Source organism: Bos grunniens, chromosome 28 (genome assembly GCF_055505025.1).
Source record: "Bos grunniens cultivar Pamir isolate PY7600 chromosome 28, Bosgru_T2T1.0, whole genome shotgun sequence".
NCBI classification, from domain to species: Eukaryota; Metazoa; Chordata; class Mammalia; order Artiodactyla; family Bovidae; genus Bos; species Bos grunniens.
Genome location: NC_141192.1, coordinates 17,944,755 through 17,964,288, shown reverse-complemented (window position 1 = coordinate 17,964,288; position 19,534 = coordinate 17,944,755). Strand labels below are relative to the sequence as shown.

At 39.2% G+C, this 19,534-nt stretch overlaps 1 protein-coding gene across 18 annotated transcripts in view; it reads right to left on the bottom strand.

Moving 5' to 3' along the window:
- The window catches only part of ASCC1 (activating signal cointegrator 1 complex subunit 1), a 134,249-nt gene that overhangs the window by 71,371 nt on the left and 43,344 nt on the right, over positions 1 to 19,534 (bottom strand). The window lies entirely within an intron of this gene.

The following is a 19,534-nucleotide window of genomic DNA, read 5'->3' as shown; positions in this document are numbered from 1 at the left end:
GAGAAACGAAAGCCTGAGTCCACATACAGACTTGTAGGTGAACATCATAGCAATATTATCTATAAAGGCCAAAAAATGGAAATAATCCAAATGTTTATTAACTGACGAGTGGCTAAACAAAATTTAGTATAGAAATACAATGAAATACTATTGGGCAACAGCAATAATATGAATAAACCACAAAAACAATAGCTAAGTAAAAAAGCCAGATGCGAAAACTACATATTATATGATTCCATTTATATGAAATATCCGGAAAAGGCAGATCTATAGAGACTGAAAGACAGATGGTTGTCTGGGATTAGGCATAAGGGATCTTTTTAGAGTGACAGAAATGTTCTAAAAGTACATTTAGATTATGGTAATGATTGTACAACTCCGTAAATTTACTAAAAATGACTGAACCATACACTTGAAAGGGGTGGGGTTTAAGTAAACTGTACTTCAATAAAGCTGTTAAATATAAAAATGTATATGTCTTTTCTGTTTAAGAGCATCTTAGCAATCCTGAAATAAGTTTTCTCCTATAACTCAATTATCATGGAATATTTCATTTGACCCTCTGATCAACTCTTAGTTGACCCTCTGGATTTGATGACTTCCCAAAGGTCTTTTAACATATGTTAAGAATACCATGTACATACAAAAATCTTTGTGGAAGGTAAGGTGTTATCTCAAATCACTGAAGCAAGTATCGTTTCTGTTAATAAATTGTATTAGGGCAACTGGATAGTCAATTAGAAAAAGAATAAAATTATATGTATTCACTGCACCAGACACAAGAATAAACTTCAAATTAAAGACTGAAATGTAAATAAACAAACTATACAAGAAAAAAAAAATGGGTAAATTCTTCTTTAACCTGAAGGCAGAAAAAGATTTTCAAACTAAGATTAGAAATCCAGATGTAATAAGAGATAAGACAAATAAATTTGATTATTTAAAAAGAGAAAACTTTTATATGGCAGAATATATAAGCAAGTCCAAAGACAAACAATACACTAGAAGAAAATATTTACAATAGTGTCACAGATAAAGGGGTAATATCTCTAATATATAAAGAACTTCCAAAGGAAAATGACTAAAATACTATTGCTATTAAGCAATGGAAAACAGACATAAACAAGACACTTGACAAAAATAAAAATGACTCAAACATGGGAAGATGTACATGGTTATTCAAAAAAATTCCAATTCTCAGGAAATATATACTGAGGTATTGGTGTAAAGGGCCGTGACATATGCAATGCACTTTATAGAAGTTCAGAAAGAATGAAAAAAGAGAAAAAGAGAATGATAAAGTAAAATATTAACAACAAGCAAATCTGAGTAAAGGGTACTATTCTCAGTCTTACAACTTTTCTGTGAGTTTAAAATTATCAGTATCCCGTTGATGCTGCTGTTGCTACTAAGTTGCTTCAGTCGTGTCTGACTCTGTGCGACCCCACAGACGGCAGCCCACCAGGCTCCCCCGTCCCTGGGATTCTCCAGGCAAGAACACTGCAGTGGGTTGCCATTGCCTTCTCCAATGCATGAAAGTGAAAAGTGAAAGTGAAGTCACTCAGTCGGATCCGACTCTTAGCGACCCCATAGACGGCAGCCTACCAGGCTCCTCTGCCCATGGGATTTTCCAGGCAAGAGTACTGGAGTGGGTTGCCATTGCCTTCTCTGGTATCCCATTGTTACTGTAACAAATTACCACAAACTCAGAGGTTTGAAAGTGAAAATCACTCAGTTGTGTCCAACTCTTTTCGACCCCATGGACTATACAGTCCATGGAATTCTCTAGGCCAGAATACTGGAGTGGATAGCCTATCCCTTCTCCAGTGGACCTTCCCGACCCAGGAATAGAACCAGGGTCTCCTGCATCACAGGCGGATTCTTTACCAACTGAGCTATCAGGGAAGCCCACTTAGACATTTAAAAACAATACAAATGTATTATGTTACTCACTTACCTTATTCTCTGGGAGTCTACCACTCTAGTCAATTTGAATTCACTGGCCACAAAAAATCCCAAATACTGGGAAGCCAAACATAGATAATGCAAAAGAGGAAGAAAAGGAGCAGATAGGATACCTAAAGGCCACATAATCTGAAGTCTGGGGGAATTCTGAGTCATAGGAGTTCCAACAGTCTTCAACTATACTGGAGATTATATAATGCATATGCAACCCTACTGTACAATCTTTTAGTAAATGAAGAAACGCCCTAAATTTTACCCTGCCTAGCAATGCCATCTACCAAGAAAAGCTCTTCTCCTATTGAATTATCTAAATTTAATGTGGAACAAAACAATCTTCAAGGCAATAGCATAAATCTCTACAGTCACTGTTTTTCTTTGCTTGGAATATATCATATTCCTACCCGCAACCCTCTTCACTGAAATGAATAAAGGCCAACAACAAATTCTTTACTCCAGGGGCTTAATTACACTGGGCCCTGCTCCAAGTTCACCATTACTCGGAGCTGGAACTATTTTACTTCATTAGGTTGGCCACCCAGGCTGGCGCCTGAAAATTCTAATGGTGGTGACCTTCCACCCAGCAAGCAGAAGCAAAGGGTGAAGTAACAGGAATTCCCTAGGGCAGTTCTATCTCGACTGGGGGTGGGGGGTGTATTCTTTACGGCTAAGCCACATCTAAGAGCCTCAGTTTCTTTATTTGTTAAATAAGACCTCATCTAAGGAAAAAAATACATGCAAAAGCTACCTCCACAGAAAGCTTGTGTGCAGGCCTAAGCCCAAGCTCAGAGTTCAACGTCAAGCTGTAACTCAGCGTGCGTGTGTGCGTGCTAAGTGGCTTCAGTCATGTCCGACTCTTTGCAACCCTATAGACTGTAGCCCACCAAATTCCTCTGTCCATGGCATTTTCCATGCAAGAACACTGGAGTGGGTTGCAATGCCCTCCTCCAGGGGAATCTTCCCAATCCAAGTATTGAACCCACATCTCTTATGCCTCCTGCATTGGCAGATGGATTCTTTACCAATTGTGCCACCTGGGAAGCCCATAGCTCCATGATTTACTAGCAATCACCAACCACATGGTCACAGGCTCTTCACTGATCTCACTTTTAATCCAGCCCTCAGGCTCCACTCCTGGGCAGAACTGCTGGCAGTCCTATCAGAATGAACAATTAAGGAGGCATAGTGATATCTAACAATTGCCAGGTTTGGGGAAAAGGCCAATAGAGAGAAGTATGGATTAGCTCAGTGTTTTTTTTTCCCTTAAAGCCCTAATAAGTCTGCAGGATAGCAATGGACATGGGATGGGATGAATGGAGAGGGTAGGATGACTTGAGAGAGTAGCACTGAAATATATACATTACTTAATCACATGTAAAATAGACAGCCAGAGGAAATTTGCTGTATGATGCTCTGTGACAACCTAGAGGAGTGGGATGGGGTGGCAGGTGGCAAAGAGGTTCAAGAGGGAGAGGACATATATATACCTTTGTCTGGTTTATGCTGATGTAAGGCAGAAACCAACATAACATTGTAAAGCAATTATCCTCCAATTAAAAATAAATTAATAAAAATAAAACAAAAAGCCCCAATAAGAATTCAAACTGATCTGCTGAGGTTGGGATATAACTTAAGATATATCTGCCAGAGCTCTCAGCTAGCAGAAAGGAAGCCTCTCAGATTCAGATCCCAAAGGTCATGCTCAATTACATGAGTTAAGAATGACTATGAATATGATCCAAACATGTAACACAAAACATAATTTACAGCACACTGCCTTGACAGAACATGCTGAGAGGCACAGACAAAAAAGTAATCCTCCAATTATATTCACATATGTATCATCTTCCAGGAACTCCAGGTATAACACAGGCTTGGGATTTAGCTACAAGTCTTGTAACCTGGAATATAGGGTCTCAGGTTCTAATTTCAATGCAGTCATAAACCAGCTATGATCAGGCATACCATCTCACTTCTCTAGACCTTGGTCTCCTTCTCTGTAAGATAAGGGAGATGGCCTAGTTTACTTCTAACTCAAAGGTCCTATATAGATTTTTTACATGCTCTCACAAAACCTATAAATAAGTACAAAACAGGTTATTTGTGAGGTGTCCACCTATTCACTTCCTGATATTCTATGCAAAGAAAAAGAGGGAATTAGTATGGAAGCCTTCTCCTCCTACGCTCATTAAATTTTCTTTATGGCCAAATCCCAGAAAATCACTCCTGGGTGAATGATATAAACCTCATTCACATAGGAAAGTTATTCATATAGGCAGACTGGTAAAAAAGAGCATTTGGTTTTGCAACCAGGTAGGCCTAGGGTCAAATTCTATTTCTGTCACTTATCAATATTACCTGAGGTGAGCTAGTCACTGCTCTGAAACTCAATTTCATCATCTTTAAAACAGACAACAAGGGTTGTGCTGAGGCCTCTGGAACACAGTAGTATATAGTAAGTGCAGGTTTTACCCCTTCTCGCTTTTCATGTGACTATGCAACATTCTAAATAAATGCCATCTTTACTCTTCCTTCTAAAGCACAGCCAAGAGTTAATCAGGCTCTGCTGAGTCATATCTATTCTTTAAGAATGCTCACAAAAGTGGACTTTGAGAGTCTCTATATGTTATGTTGTTATGTTGAATAAGCTTAGAAAACAGGGTTTTGACTATTTTATTTTATAAATTCTATTCAGACATAATTACAGGAAAGAAGAGAGGCTCTTAAAAACAAAGAGCAAATATTCAAGGATCAGCTTTTACAGTGACCAGAAAAAAATGAATGTTCTCACTTATTGTTTAAATATCTTTACCCATTAAAAAGGAGCAAAGAGTATCTCCCCTTCACTAAAGGATACATCTCTCTTAAGTAGATAAGCACAATGAGTACTCAAACCTACTTTTCTAAAAGTTTAACTAGTTCCTCCATAAGTTACTTGTAAGTACCAGCTGGCAATTCACCTACCAACCTACATTTACTCCCAAAGACAACGATCACTTAAACAGTAGTGGTGAGTTAATGGTAAACCTCCTATTCAGGTTAGACACTCATCTCCTACATGGTAACCTGTACTATTATTACAACAGCAAAAGTCTTCTTTCAAGACTGTTCAAGTGTCGCCTCCCTTATTAAGCCTTTTCCAAACACTGGAGAATCTCTTCCCTGGGTACCCACTGTGCTGCTGCTGCTAAGTCACTTCAGTCGTGTCCAACTCTGTGCGACCCCATAGATGGCAGCCCACCAGGCTCCCCTGTCCCTGGGACTCTCCAGGCAAGAACCCTGCAGTGGGTTGCCATTTCCTTCTCTAATGCATGAAAGTGAAAAGTGAAAGTGAAGTCACTCAGTCGTATCCGACTCTTTGCGACCCCATGGACTGCAGCCTACCAGGCTCCTCCATCCATGGGATTTTCCAGGCAAGAGTACTGGAGTGGGTTGCAGAGTACTTCCCTCTAATAGCACTTAACTCTCAGTACTGTAACTCCTTCTATAAGAACACTATTTTCCCCCACTAGAATATGGGGTCCATATTAAAGTAAAGGTAAAGATCCAAGGTAAAGTCCATTGTTATTATAAAATATATAGTCTGGCCAATAATAGATGTTTAAAAAATAGTTAACGAATGAATAAAAGATAAACACAACCACCATCTCCATCCAAATGGTGCACTATATGAATCTTGTTATTATACCACCTCCTTTCTGACTTTCCCACCTAACAAAAGACCTCAGGCATTCACAACTTTTATTACAATCAAAGACAACTACAGACACACCTTGTTTAATTGTGCTTCGCTTTACTGTGCTTCACAGATAAGTTTTTTTACAAATTGAGGTTTTGTAGCAACTCTGAGTGGAGCAAGACTACTGGCACCATTTTTCAAACAACATTTTTAATCAAGATATATACGCTTTTAGACACCAAACTGGGAAACCAAAAAATTCATGTAACTCACTTTATTATAATATTCACTTTATTGCAGTGGTCTGGAACCAAACTTACAATATCTCCAAGGTATCTTTGTTATCTGTCTTCATTCTAAATTAGTTCACAAGATAATTATAAATCCTGCAGCTCCCTTTACACATGAAAAATGCCAAATTATACACTAAAGCTTTTATATATAAATTTTCTTCTTCAGGGAATAATACTAAATGGAAAAAAATTATCCTAACTTGGGGACAGAATATGAACCCCAGATCCAAGAGCCATTTGTGCCTAGTGTCAGCCTTCAGACTACAATAGGAGCAGGATGATGTAGTTTCTGGTCCATAACCTGTTTAGGTTTTCCAGGCAGCCAAAAAAGTCCCCTGTTGCTTCAGACATATCTATAAGCTTTCAGAATGCTCCACCGAACACAGTTTTGAATTACTATTTTTCATTACTTATGTGCTTTCTACTAGACCCTGCTGTGAGATAAAATGAAATTATAGCAGCATTACTAGCTATAGATAGATTGAGAGATATACAGGGTTTTAATATATTATGCTTCTTGAACTTGCAGACAATGAGACATCTTTGAATCTTAATGCAAGATAGGAAAGAGTAAAAGTGCAGTTCATCTGCAGATCACATAGATGAAAAATACCTTGCTTATGTCTGTGAGTAGCTAAATCCTACATTAAATACTCAGGCTTAGGGAGCTGAAGCACAAGGATGATGGTGATAACGTCTAGAGTCAAACAACATTTCTTATATAATTGACCAGCAGAAAAGAAAATGATTTCAGGAAACGTTATTCTAAAAGGTAAATACAGGGTTTCCTTAAGAGAGTCAAGGGTGAGATCAAGGACAAGCATACTATCAAATAAAGAAAGAAAAGGGGCCCGCTACTTTAAGGAAGAAAAGAATTCTAGGAAGGGTGAGGGAAGGGAAGGATGAAACCCGGGAGTAGAAAAGTTATCTGCTGAATCAAAAATGTGACCTTCACCACAATGTTTTAAAATGAACATTAATAGCTATGACAGGCAGAATTTTAAGAATGACCCTCAGAGACCCTTAACCTCGTAGAATCCCCTTTGACTGTGGATAGAACCTATGAATGTGATATCACTGCTATGATTATACTATATTATATGGCACAGCTGACCTTAATATAGGCAGATTATCCCAGTAAGCCTGATCTATACACATGAGCTCTTTATAAAGCAGAGTATTCTCTGGCTGGTGGCACAAGCAGAGATGTGAAGCACAAAAAGGATATGACAGAAACAAGAACAGTCACATGTCAAGGAAACAGGGACTTCAGACCTATAGGCACAAGGAACTGAACTCTGACAACAATGTGAATGACCTTGGAAGCAGATTCTCCTCCAGGGCCTCCAGATAAGAGATCAGTCTGGCCAATATCTTGATTTTGGCCTTGCGAGACTCTATGCAGAGAATGCCATAGAGTCCACCAGGTCTTCTGATCTACAAAACTACTACAATATTGTGAAATGATAAATGAGTGTGGTTTTAAGCTAAGACTGTGGTAATTTATTACATAGCAGTAGAAACCTAATATAGCAGAGGAAGATTTAAATGTAAACTAATAAATTCCTTTTTCAACATTACCTATATTCCTATTGCACCTCAGAGATCCCAAAAGAACTTCACATACTTGGCACAGCTACAAAGAAGGATAAATTCGCCTTCTCAAAGAAAGAAAAAAATTAATAATATGAATGAATTTTTAAAAAGATAAAGAATCTTACCTCCTGCAGTCCCGATTCAGGAGTGAAGATGGATAACCCTAATGAACAGAAGTCCTTCTTTTTAACATCTGATTCACATGATAACTTTAACTATTAGGGAACAGAATATGATTTGGAGTTGAAAAACCCAAGCACAACTGGGAAGACCCTGGGGAGCTTTTCTGAATGCTCAGGGAACGTGTCAGTTGCTCAGTCATGTCCGACACTTGTGAACTCATGGACTGTAGTCCACCAAGATCCTCTGTCCATGGAATGAATTCACCAGGCAAGAATACTGGAGTGAGTAGCCATTCCCTTCTCCAGGGGATCTTCCCGACCCAGGGATCAAACCCAGTTCTCCTGCACTGTGGGCAGATTCTTTACCGTAGGAGCCACCAGGGAAGCCCATACTGTGCAAATTACTACCTAACTCTAGTCAAGGTTGGGCCCAAGAAATCTTGCTGAAAGACTGATGCCAGTGGTTACAGATAAGCAAAAGACCTTCAATTTACACAGCTTTTGGAGGCTTTTTGGTATTACGGTTTTGTTTTTAGCCATGACGTGCAGCATGTGAGATCCTAGTTTCCCAGCCAGGGATTGAACCTGTGCCTCTTGCACTGGGAGCACAGTCTTAACCACTGGATCACCAGGAAAGCCCCTAAACAGTTTTTTTTTTTTTTTTTTCCCATTCAAATAATTTTCCACAGTGACTCCAAGAACCAATTTCATCTATCTCTTCTATCGGACTATATAAACTGCAGCCGTTATTAGGACCTACACAACTTTGCATAATCTATCCTGCTTAGCATGATGGACCTACTAGCTGTGGTACCTTGAGAAAATTATCATCTCTAAACTTCAGTTTCTTAATAAGTAAAATGGAAAAGCAGTATCTAACTCAAAGGGATACACTGACGATGACACAAAATAAGCAGAGGAGGCACTTAGAACACTGTCTAGCATAATGGAAAAGTTATTTTCTCTTATCAGATCCAGGTCAATCAAATGAATAAAAACGGTAAACTCAGCCTTGTTTACAATATTACAAATTATTACAAGAAAACATGTATGAATAGCAGTGTTATTTATAAAAGCCCAAAGCAGAAACAACTCAAAATATTCACCAAGTGATGAAGGCATAAACAAACTGCGGTATAGCCATACAATGGAATATTACTTGGCCATTAAAAGAAATGAAGTAGCACTACATGATAAAACATTGATAAATCTTAAATACATTATAAATGAAAGATGCCCAGAGACAAAGGCCGCATACTGTATGAGTCCACTTCTATCAGATATTCAGAATAGGCAAATTCATAAAGACAGAAAGTAGATTAGTGATTGTTAGGGACTGGGAAGAGGGAGCAATCACACAAGAAGAATCAAGCTCTCATTTCTCATTCCCAGACAGAAACACTAAATAAACAACATATGGACGAAAGTAGCTTTGGGAGAATGCTAGAAATGAGTTAAGAACCTGCAATAACCAAACAAATGCCTAACCAAAGGAAAACTGTACTCAAAATGGTAGGAACCCTCATGTTCTCTATCTACCCCTTGCCCTACACTCTGCCCTAGGACATCACAACAGATCAGAAAGAAGCCACCCAGTTTCTACTCCTCCAACAGGGGAGAAGGAAGAGTAAAAGTGGTTTGCAATGTTCCGGCTTATTAAGAGGCTGCCTGAGGAACTGGTTTCTGTCTTGCCTAACTTGCAGTGCTGTTGGGGACAGAAGCACAGTCTGGATACCAGGTTGGAGGCCACTATAAGAAGTGTTAATTGCCTGCAGAGGGAGAAAAGGAACTACAGGGGACGACAGATCTTTTACCGGGGACAAGAGATTACTGGCAGAAGAATATGACAGAATAACTAAAGCTCTAAGGGGAGGCACCGGGTGAGACCTTAGACAAATTAAGACATTTTAAAGCAGACATGTATACATATATATGGGAGAACTGAAACAAAAGTACAAATACAGGCCAAAGAAAATGCATCCCCAGAAAAGGCTTCAGAGGACTCCGAGTAAATCTGAGATAATTTAAGTATCAAAATAATTAAGCACAACAGTAAATTATAAGCCCTTGGAAAAGAAAATTTATGAAATCACACCCATAACAAATAAATTTAAAAGTAAGGTGAGAAGGAAGGTCCCCTACTTACAAATGAATGCAGAAAATTGAATACTAAATGTAGAGCAAGTGCTAGAATCATCAGGTAAGAATCACCAGTGGACGCTAAGCCTGAGGAAAATGCCAATGAGAAACAGGATACAGCATCCAAGATCCATTCCAATCAAGAGTAAATAAATAAATAATTTTAAAAAACATTCCAAAAGAAAAAAAATCCTGTAACCAGTAAAAATTATCTTTCGAAAAAGAAGACAAATTAAAGACTTATTTCATACAAAAAAAACTGAAAGTGTATCCAGTACCAACAAACTATAAGAAATCTTACAGAAAGTTGTTTATAAATAGAAGCAAGATTAATGACAATCAGACAAAGGATAGAAGGAAGGAAAAAAATGACATATTGTGAGGTTCTTAAATTATATGTTAAGTTATGTAATATTATTTGAAGGTGATGAATTAAATACATATTGTAAACCTATGAAGATTTACTGAAAAATAAAACGGTTGTAGCTAATAAGCCAACAGTGTCAAGAAAATGAAAGTTTTAAAAACCCTCAATCTAAAAAACAGTAGGAAAACATGAACAAAGGAAAGATAAGACCAAAAAAAAAAAAAAAAATCACAAAATGGTAGACTTAAACCCACCTATGTCTATAACTACATTAAAAGTAAACAATCTAGTCATTCCACTTAAAAGGAAGAGATGACAGACCAGATTTTTAAAAAATCAATTATATGCTATCTTTAAGAAATCTACTTAGGGACTTTCTCATGGTTCAGTGGTTAAGAATCTGCCTGCCAATGCAGGGGACATGGGTGCAATTCCTGGCCTAGGAACTAAGATCCCACATGCCATGGAGCAACTAAGCCTGTGTACCACAACTACTGAGCCCACATAACACAACTACTGAAGCCCAAGCACTCCAGAGACCATGCTCTGCAAGAAAATAAGCTACCACAATGAGAAGCCTGAGCATGGCAACAAAGACTAGCCTCCGCTTGCTGCAACTAGAGAGAGTCTGAAACCATCAACGAAGACCCAGCACAGTCAAAAATAATTAACTTAAAAATAATAAATAAAAGTAAAAGAATAAAAATATATATACAATGAAAAATACAAAGCAAAGAAGGCTGGAATGGCTATACTAATACCTAAAAAAGTAGACCTCAGAACAAGAAATACTATCAGGGATAAAAAGGGATGCTTCGTAATTATAAAGGAACTGACCTGCCAAGAAGATATGGAAAAACTGACACAACTGAGAGGAGGAATAGACGAATCTCCAAGTACTGTTGGAGATTTCAACAATCCTCTCGGTAATTAACAGAACAAGTAGACAGAAAATCAATATGGATATACAAGACAATGATCACCAACAACTAGATGCTATATTTATAGATTTATAGATCAATTAAAAAACAAAAAAACATCAGAATGTTCATCCTTTTAAATGTACATAGAACATTTACCAAGATAGATAATATTCTATAACAGAAAACAGGTACAAATGTATTTAAAAGAACTGATATTGTACAGAACGTTATTTGACAAACAGAATCAAACTGTAAATCAGTAACAGGGATATCTGTAACAGTAACAAAAAAAAAAAACCAAATGTAGAAAACTAAACATACTTCTAAATAGATGAAATAAATCACAAGACTTATAATTGCAAATGAATTGACAATTATCTCAAAAATGTTTACTTAAAATACTTTTAAAACACTAAAATACTAAAAAAAGTCTCAAATCAGTAATTTAAGTTACTACATTAAGCAACCAGAAAAAGAGCAAATTAAACCCAAAGCTAGGCATAAGAAATGTAACAATACAGATAAAAGCAGAAGTCAATGAAACAGAAAATGAACAAACAATAGAGAAAAATTAGTGGAACCAAAAGCTTTTTGTTGTTCTTCTTATAAGACCAATACAACTGATAAACCTCTTGCCAGAGAGATCAGGAATAAAAGACTAGACACAAATTACGGATATCAGCAAGAAAAGAGGGAACATCACTTCAGGGCGACAGACATGAAAGAATAATAAAATATTATGAACATTTCCATCTAATGAAATTCAAAAACTTTAGATGAAACAAACAAATATTCTCAAAGACACAAATTACAAAAACATACTCAAGAAGAAGATAATCTGGATAGTTCTAACTCGACTAAATAAATTCCTAATTTAAAACCTTTTCAGAAACCTACAATGTTATGAATCTTCATTCACAGTTCTCCAGGCACTCTGTCTACCAGATCTAATCCCTTGAATCTATTCATCATCTCCACTGTAAAATCATAAGGGATTTGATTTAGGTCATATCTGAATGGCCTAGTGGCTTTCCCTACTTTCTTCAATTTAAGCCTGAATTATGCAATAAGGAGATGATAATCTGAGACACAGTCAGCTCCAGGTCTTGTTTTTGCTGAGTATATAAAGGTTCTCCATCTTCGGCTGCAAAGAATATAATCAACCTGGTGATGTCCACGTGCAGAGTTATCTCTTGTGTTGTTGGAAGAGGGTATTTTCTATGACAGTGGATGGCACCCCACTCCAGTACTCTTGCCTGGAAAATCCCATGGACGGAGGAGCCTGGTGGGCTTGTGGTCCATGGGGTCGCTGGGAGTCGGACATGACTGAGTGACTTCACTTTCACTTTTCATGCATTGGAGAAGGAAATGGCAACCCACTCCAGTGTCCTTGCCTGGAGAATCCCAGGGACGGGGGAGCCTGGTGGGCTTCCGTCTATGGGGTCGCACAGAGTCGGACATGACTGAAGTGACTTAGCAGTAGCAGAAGCAGTATGTTCTCTCGGCAAAACTCTTAACCTTTGCCCTGCTTCATTTTGTAGTCCAAGGCCAAACTTGCCTGTTATTCCAGTTATCTCTTGACTTCCAATTTTTGCATTCCAATACCCTACAGTGAAAACGACATGTCTTTTTGGTGTTAGCTCCACAAGATCTTGTAGGTTTTCACAGAACTGTTCCACTTCATCTTCTTGGGCATTAGTGGCTGGGGCCTAGACTTGGATTACTGTGAGGTTGAATAGTTTGCCTTGGAAACAAACCAAGATCATTTTGTTGTTTTGGGGATTGAAGCCACGTACTGCATTTCATACTCTTTCACTGACTATGAGGGTTACTCTATTTCTTCTAAGGGATTTCTTACCCACAGTAGTAGATACAACGGCTACCTGAATTAAATTCACCCATTCCTGTCCATTTTAGTCCAATGATTCCTAAAATGTCAATGTTCACTCTTGCTATCTACTGCTTGACCACCTCCAATTTACTTTGATTCATGGACTTAACATTCCAGGTTCCTATCCAATATTGCTCTTTACAGCAACAGACTTGACTTTCAGCACCAGACACAGCTGAGAAAACAAGAGAAGTGAAAGGAAAAGGAGAAACAAAAGATATACCTAACTGAACACAGAGTTCCAGCAAACAGCCAGGAGAGACAACAACGTCTTCTTAAGTGAACAATGCAAAGAAATAGAGGAAAACAATAGAATGGGAAAGACTAGAGATCTCTTCAAGAAAATCAGAGATAACAATCAAACATTTTATGCAACGATGGGCACAATAAAGGACAAAAATGGCAAGGACCTAATAGGAGCAGAAGGGATTAAGAAGAGTTGGCAAGAATACACAGAAGAACGATACCAAAAAGTTCTTAATGACTGAGATAACCACAATGGTGTGGTCACATACCTAGAGCCAGACATCCTGGAATATGCAGTCATGTGGGCCTTAGGAAGCACTACTATAAACAAAGTTAGTGGAGGTGACGAAATTCCATCCAAGCTATTTCAAATCCTAAAAGCTGATGCTGTTAAAGTAATGCACTCAGTTCAATTCAGTCACGTCCGACTCTTTGTGACCCCATGAACCGCACCAAGCCAGGCCTCCCTGTCCATCACCAACTCCCAGAGTCCACCCAAACCCATGTCCACTGAGTCAGTGATGCCATCCAACCATCTCATCCTCTGTTGTCCCCTTCTCCTCCTGCCCTCACTCTTTCCCAGTATCGGCGTCTTTTCAAATGAGTCAGCTCTTCACATCAGGTGGCCAAAGTCTTGGAGTTGCAGCTTCAAAATCAGTCCTTCCAATCAACACCCAGGACTGATCTCCTTTAGGATGGACTGGCTGGATCTCCTTGCAGTCCAAGGGACTCTCAAGAGTCTTCTTCAACACCACAGTTTAAAAGCTTCAGCGCTCAGCTTTCTTCACTGTCCAACTCTCACATCCACACATGACCACTGGAAAAACCATAGCCTTGACTAGATGGACCTTTGTGGACAAAGTAATGTCTCGCTTTTCAATATGCTATCTAGGTTGGTCATAACTTTCCTTCCAAGGAGTAAGCATCTTCTAATTTCATGGCTGCAGTCACCATCTGCAGTGATTTTGGAGCCCCCCAAAATAAAGTCTGACACTGTTTCCACTGTTTCCTTGTCTATTTGCCATGAAGTGATGGGACCGGATGCCATGGTCTTAGTTTTTTGAATGTTGAGCTTTAAGCCAACTTTTTCACTCTCCTCTTTCACTTTCATCAAGAGGCTCTTCAGTTCTTCACTTTCTACCATAAGGGTGGTATCATCCGCATATCTGAGGTTATTGATATTTTTCCTGGCAATCTTGATTCCAGCTTGTGCTTCTTCCAGTTCAGCGTTTCTCATGATGTACTCTGCATATAAGTTAAATAAGCAGGGTGACAATATACAGCCTTGACATACTCCTTTTCCTATTTAGAACCAGTCTGTTGTTCCATGTCCAGTTCTGACTGTTGCTTCCTGACCTACATATAGGTTTCTCAAGAGGCAGGTCAGGTGGTCTGGTATTCCCATCTCTTTCAGAATTTTCCACAGTTTATTGTGATCCACACAGTCAAAGGCTTTGGCATAGTCAATAAAGCAGAAATAGATGTTTTTCTGGAACTCTTCTTACTTTTTCCATGATCCAGCAGATGTTGGCAGTTTGATCTCTGGTTCCTCTGCCTTTTCTAAAACCAGCTTGAACATCTGGAATTTCACAGTTCATGTATTGCTGAAGCCTGGCTTGGAGAATTTTGAGCATTACTATACTAGCGTGTGAGATGAGTGCAATTGTGCAGTAGTGTGACCATTTTTTGACATTGCCTTTCTTTGGGATTGGAATGAAAACTGCCCTTTTCCAGTCCTGTGGCCACTGCTGAGTTTTCCAAATTTGCTGGCATATTGACTGCAGCACTTTCACAGCATCATCTTTCAGGATTTGAAATAGCTCAACTGGAATTCCATCACCTCCACTAGCTTTGTTTGTAGTGATGCTTTCTAAGGCCCACTTGACTTCACATTCCAGTATGTCTGGCTCTAGGTGAGTGATCACACCATCGTGATTATCTGGGTAGTGAAGATCTTTTTTGTACTCAATGCACTCAATATGTCATCAAATTTGGAAAACTCAGCAGTGGGGACTGGATTTGGCTGACTTGTTAACCAGAAATACAGTGGCTACTGTGATTGAGGAGGCCAGAGCCTCTCACTCACTTCATCATCAATATGCTACTGCTTTAAGATATCAATTCCAAATTCCCAGAGAGACTGCTCGAGAGATTGTGCGTTCTTGCCTACACTGCCCCACTGTTTATAATAGTCTACCTATGGGAGTTAATCCTCACGGTCTCAAACCTAACGTACTCTGGCAAATGGATGTAACTCATGTCTCTTCATTTGGAAAACTGTCCTTTGTTCATGTAACTGTAGATACCTTTTCTCACATTATTATTGCAACTGCTCGTACCGGAGAGGCGGTTAAAGATGTGATACATCTCTTTACTTGTTTTTCATATTTGGGCCTGCCAAAGGCTCTGAAAACTGACAGTGCTCCTGCTTACACTTCTAAGTCTTTTCAGGAATTTTGTATAAAGTTTCAAATTAAACATAATACGGTCATCCCTTATAATCTCCCCAGGGACAGGCCATTGTTGAAAGAGCGCATTCAAACATTAAAAATCCACATTCAAAAACTAAAAGAAGGGGAGTTTAAGTATAGCTCTCCCCATCAAATCTTGCAACATGCTCTTTTTGTAATAAATATTCTAAATACTGATCTGGCTGGAACTACTGCAATGCTTCATCATTGGTGCCTGGAGCAATTAAACGCAAAACCATTAGTCAAATGGAAGGACCTCCTCTCAGGACAATGGAAGGGTCCTGACCCATTATTAACTAGCGGTTAAGGATGTGCTTGTATTTTTCCACAGGATGCAGATTCTCCAATTTACATCTGGAACAGGCTGATTCGCCATGTTGCAGTCCCCCAGACATCCAGTTCCCCCATTGCTTCGATCACAAAAGAGGAGCCCGCCAGAAGGGGAGGCAAGATAAACATCGAGATCCCGGCGGGACCGACGGGGCTGCTGCAGCGCGAACTCCAACCAGAAAATAATTCTACTTATTCTGTTTTGGCTTGTCTACCCTCTCCTTATGTTTTTCTCTTTACCAACGATTCTGGAAAACTTAATGTACATATGACTTTCACTGGTGGACCCAATGTAGTGACTTGTGAACAATGCATGCTCTCATCTTGTTTAAACCCTCAATATAATGTTTGCTCCTTTGTAGTGTTACAATGTCCACCTTATGTTATGATGTAACCACTTATTTATATGATAATTATTGGTCTTGCTGTATTACAACAGCTTCAGGATTTAATGCAATCGCGACAATTTGTGGGCTTACTTATTTTAGGAATATCAGCTTTAATAGCAGCAATTGCTTCTGTTACTGTGGCAGCAATATCATTGACTCAACAAGTGCATACTGCCCAATATGTTGATACCATGTCTAAAAATGTTTCACTAACTGTAGCAACACAGAAGCTTATAGATAGGAAATTAGAGATGAGAGTAGATGCCTTGGAAGAGGCAATAATGCATATTGGGACTGAGTTACAGGCTTTAAAAGTGAAAATGGCTCTGTCATGCCACGCTGATTACCAGTGGACATGCGTGACATCTTTAAAGGTAAACGAGACAGATTATGAATGGGAAAAAATCAAAAATCATATCTCAGGTGTTTGGAACAGCTCTGACATTGGCCTGGACTTAGGAAAATTTCATAATCAAATACAGACCCTGGAACACTCTAGACTGGATTTTACCGCCGCTGGAGCAGCTAATGACTTATTTCACACCTTCTCTAACTTTATTTCTGGAAAAAACATTCTGTCTAATATCTTTAGATCTAATTTTGCTTCTCATAATCATTCTTCTTTGTATTGTCAGGATTCTTTGGCAGAACATTCAGAAGCTTGCGACTGAGCTGCATTTGGCTGTTTTAACAAATAAAAAAGGGGGAGATGCTGGGAGCCGGCATATTGTATATTGAGTGCATATTGCATATTGAGTGCAGCACTTTCCACAGCATCATCTTTCAGGATCTGGAATAGCTCAACTGGAATTCTATCACTGCCGGGAGCCAGCGTGAGGAACTCTGCCCATGACAAAGGTCATGAGGAAGGAGGCTCGGCATACGAAAAGGCGGATCGAGCCTCAGGACTCCCCCTGGAAATTCTCAAGCATCTCTGCCTACTTTCTGCTTTGTGCTTTCACCTACACCTCTGACTTTATGGGGGGCTGTCCCCCACTACCTCTCTCTGAAAAAAGAGAGTTAGCTTACAGCTCCAGTTAATAATTCCTGGGTGTGACAGTGTTTTCAACCTACAAACTCCTTTGAAAATCCTCTAGCCTGCCGGAATAGGTTTTTCCGGCCACATGTGATTGTTCAGAGCCTCCCAACTGTGAGAGGGAGGAGATGTTCTAAACTGTCTAAACACAGATTCCTTTGAGTAGTTAAAAGATTGATTAGAAATTGTATTGGTGAAGGGTTTTTCACTTATTGGGCCAATGTTTGCTGCTAAGTCTCCATACTCCTTACCTACTGTGTCCTTGGCAGTGTATTGATTGATATAATGGGTGTATAGAAACGTAAGTAGTAGCCTCAATGTTTGTAACCTGGGACCCTTGAGTTAATTCTTTTCTTGACTGAGCCCACCTCACCTTTGCCCTATAGGAATGCAGCTTTGTCCAATGCTTTTTTGGAGGCTGGTGCCTGACTTTGGAAAAATCACCTTTAGAGAAAGATAAGATTCTTAAAATGTTAACAGGCCTCCAGGCCAGAAGATGATGTAATTCACCTGAACTTTTGCATATGATAAGTTTGAAAGCCTGGCTTTGATTAGGACTGCTGTCCTTGCATGACTCCACCCCTTCCCCCATTATCCTCTATGCACAACTTAAGGTATAAAAACTACTTTGAAAAATAAAGTGCGGGCCTTGTTCACCGAAACTTGGTCTCCCCATGTCGCTCTCTCTCTCAAATTCTGGCTAAGTCTCCATCTGGAGTGAGGAACCCGCCATGCTTGCTAATTATGCCTGGGCTTCTAAGATCCGACCGGGGAGGCCTCAGTGTCTCCTCTCCTTCGGGAGAACAGAAGGACGCCTGCGGCCTACGTAAGAGGTGCAAACTTCTTGTCTTGAAGTTTTATTGGTCTCCCGGGTAAACCAAGCTACTCAGCCTCTTTTCTCCACTAAATTTTCCTACTGAGCTATCCTCATCCTATTACTCTTTACATCTTTGATAAAATATTTAAATAAACAGGTTGCCTATGCCGTCTCTCCTTCAAATACCCTGGATCAGCCGGGGCTGGACCCCGGCAGAAAAGGTCTGTTTTCATTCCAATCCCAAAGAAAGGCAATGTCAAAGAATGTTCAAACTACCGCACAATTGCACTCATCTCACATGCTAGCAAAGTAATGCTCAAAATCCTTCAAGATCAGCTTCATCAGTATGTGAACCGAGAACCTCTAAACATACAAACTGGATTTAGAAAAGGCAGAGGAACTAGAGATCAAATTGCCAACATCCATTGGATCGCAGGAAAATCAAGGGAATTCCAGAAAAACATCTACTTCTGCTTCATTGACTACACTAAAGCCTTTGAGTGTGGACCACAACAAACTGTGGAAAATTCTTAAAAAGAAGGAGTACCAGATCACCTTACTTGCTTCCTGAGAAACCTGTATGCCGGTCAATAAGCAAGAGTTAGAACCGGACAAGGAACAATGGACTGGTTCAAAATTGGGAAAGAAGTATTTCAAGGCTGTATACTGTCACCCTGCTTACTTAACTTATACACAGAGTACATCATGTGAAATGCTGGGCTAGATGAATCACAAGCTGGAATCAAGATCAACAAGCTCAGATAAGCAGATGACACCATTCTAATGGCAGAAAGCAAAGAGGAACTAAAGAACCTCTTGATGAAGGTGAAAGAGGAAAGTGAAAAAGCTGGCTTAAAATGCAACATTCAAAAAACTAAGATCATGAGTTTGAGCAAACTCCAGCAGATGGTGAAGGACAGGAAAGCCTGGTGTGCTACAATCCTTGTGGTCACAGAGTCAGACAATAGAAACCTACAGATCTAGATGGCTTCAATGATGAATTTTCTTAAACACTTAAGGAAAAACAATACCTACACAAACTTACATGAACTCAGAAAGTTAGAAGAGAACACTTCTTAACTCACTTGACTAATCTGGTTTTTAATCAGATGGTCAGTACTACCCCTAATAGCAAAACCAGATGAAGACTAAAAAAGTGATACAAATGAACTTATTTACAAAACAGAAATGGACTCAGACACAGGAAACAAATTTGTTTACCAGAAAGTATAGCAGGGGTGGGGGGTAAGAGTTAGGGATAATTTAGGAGTTT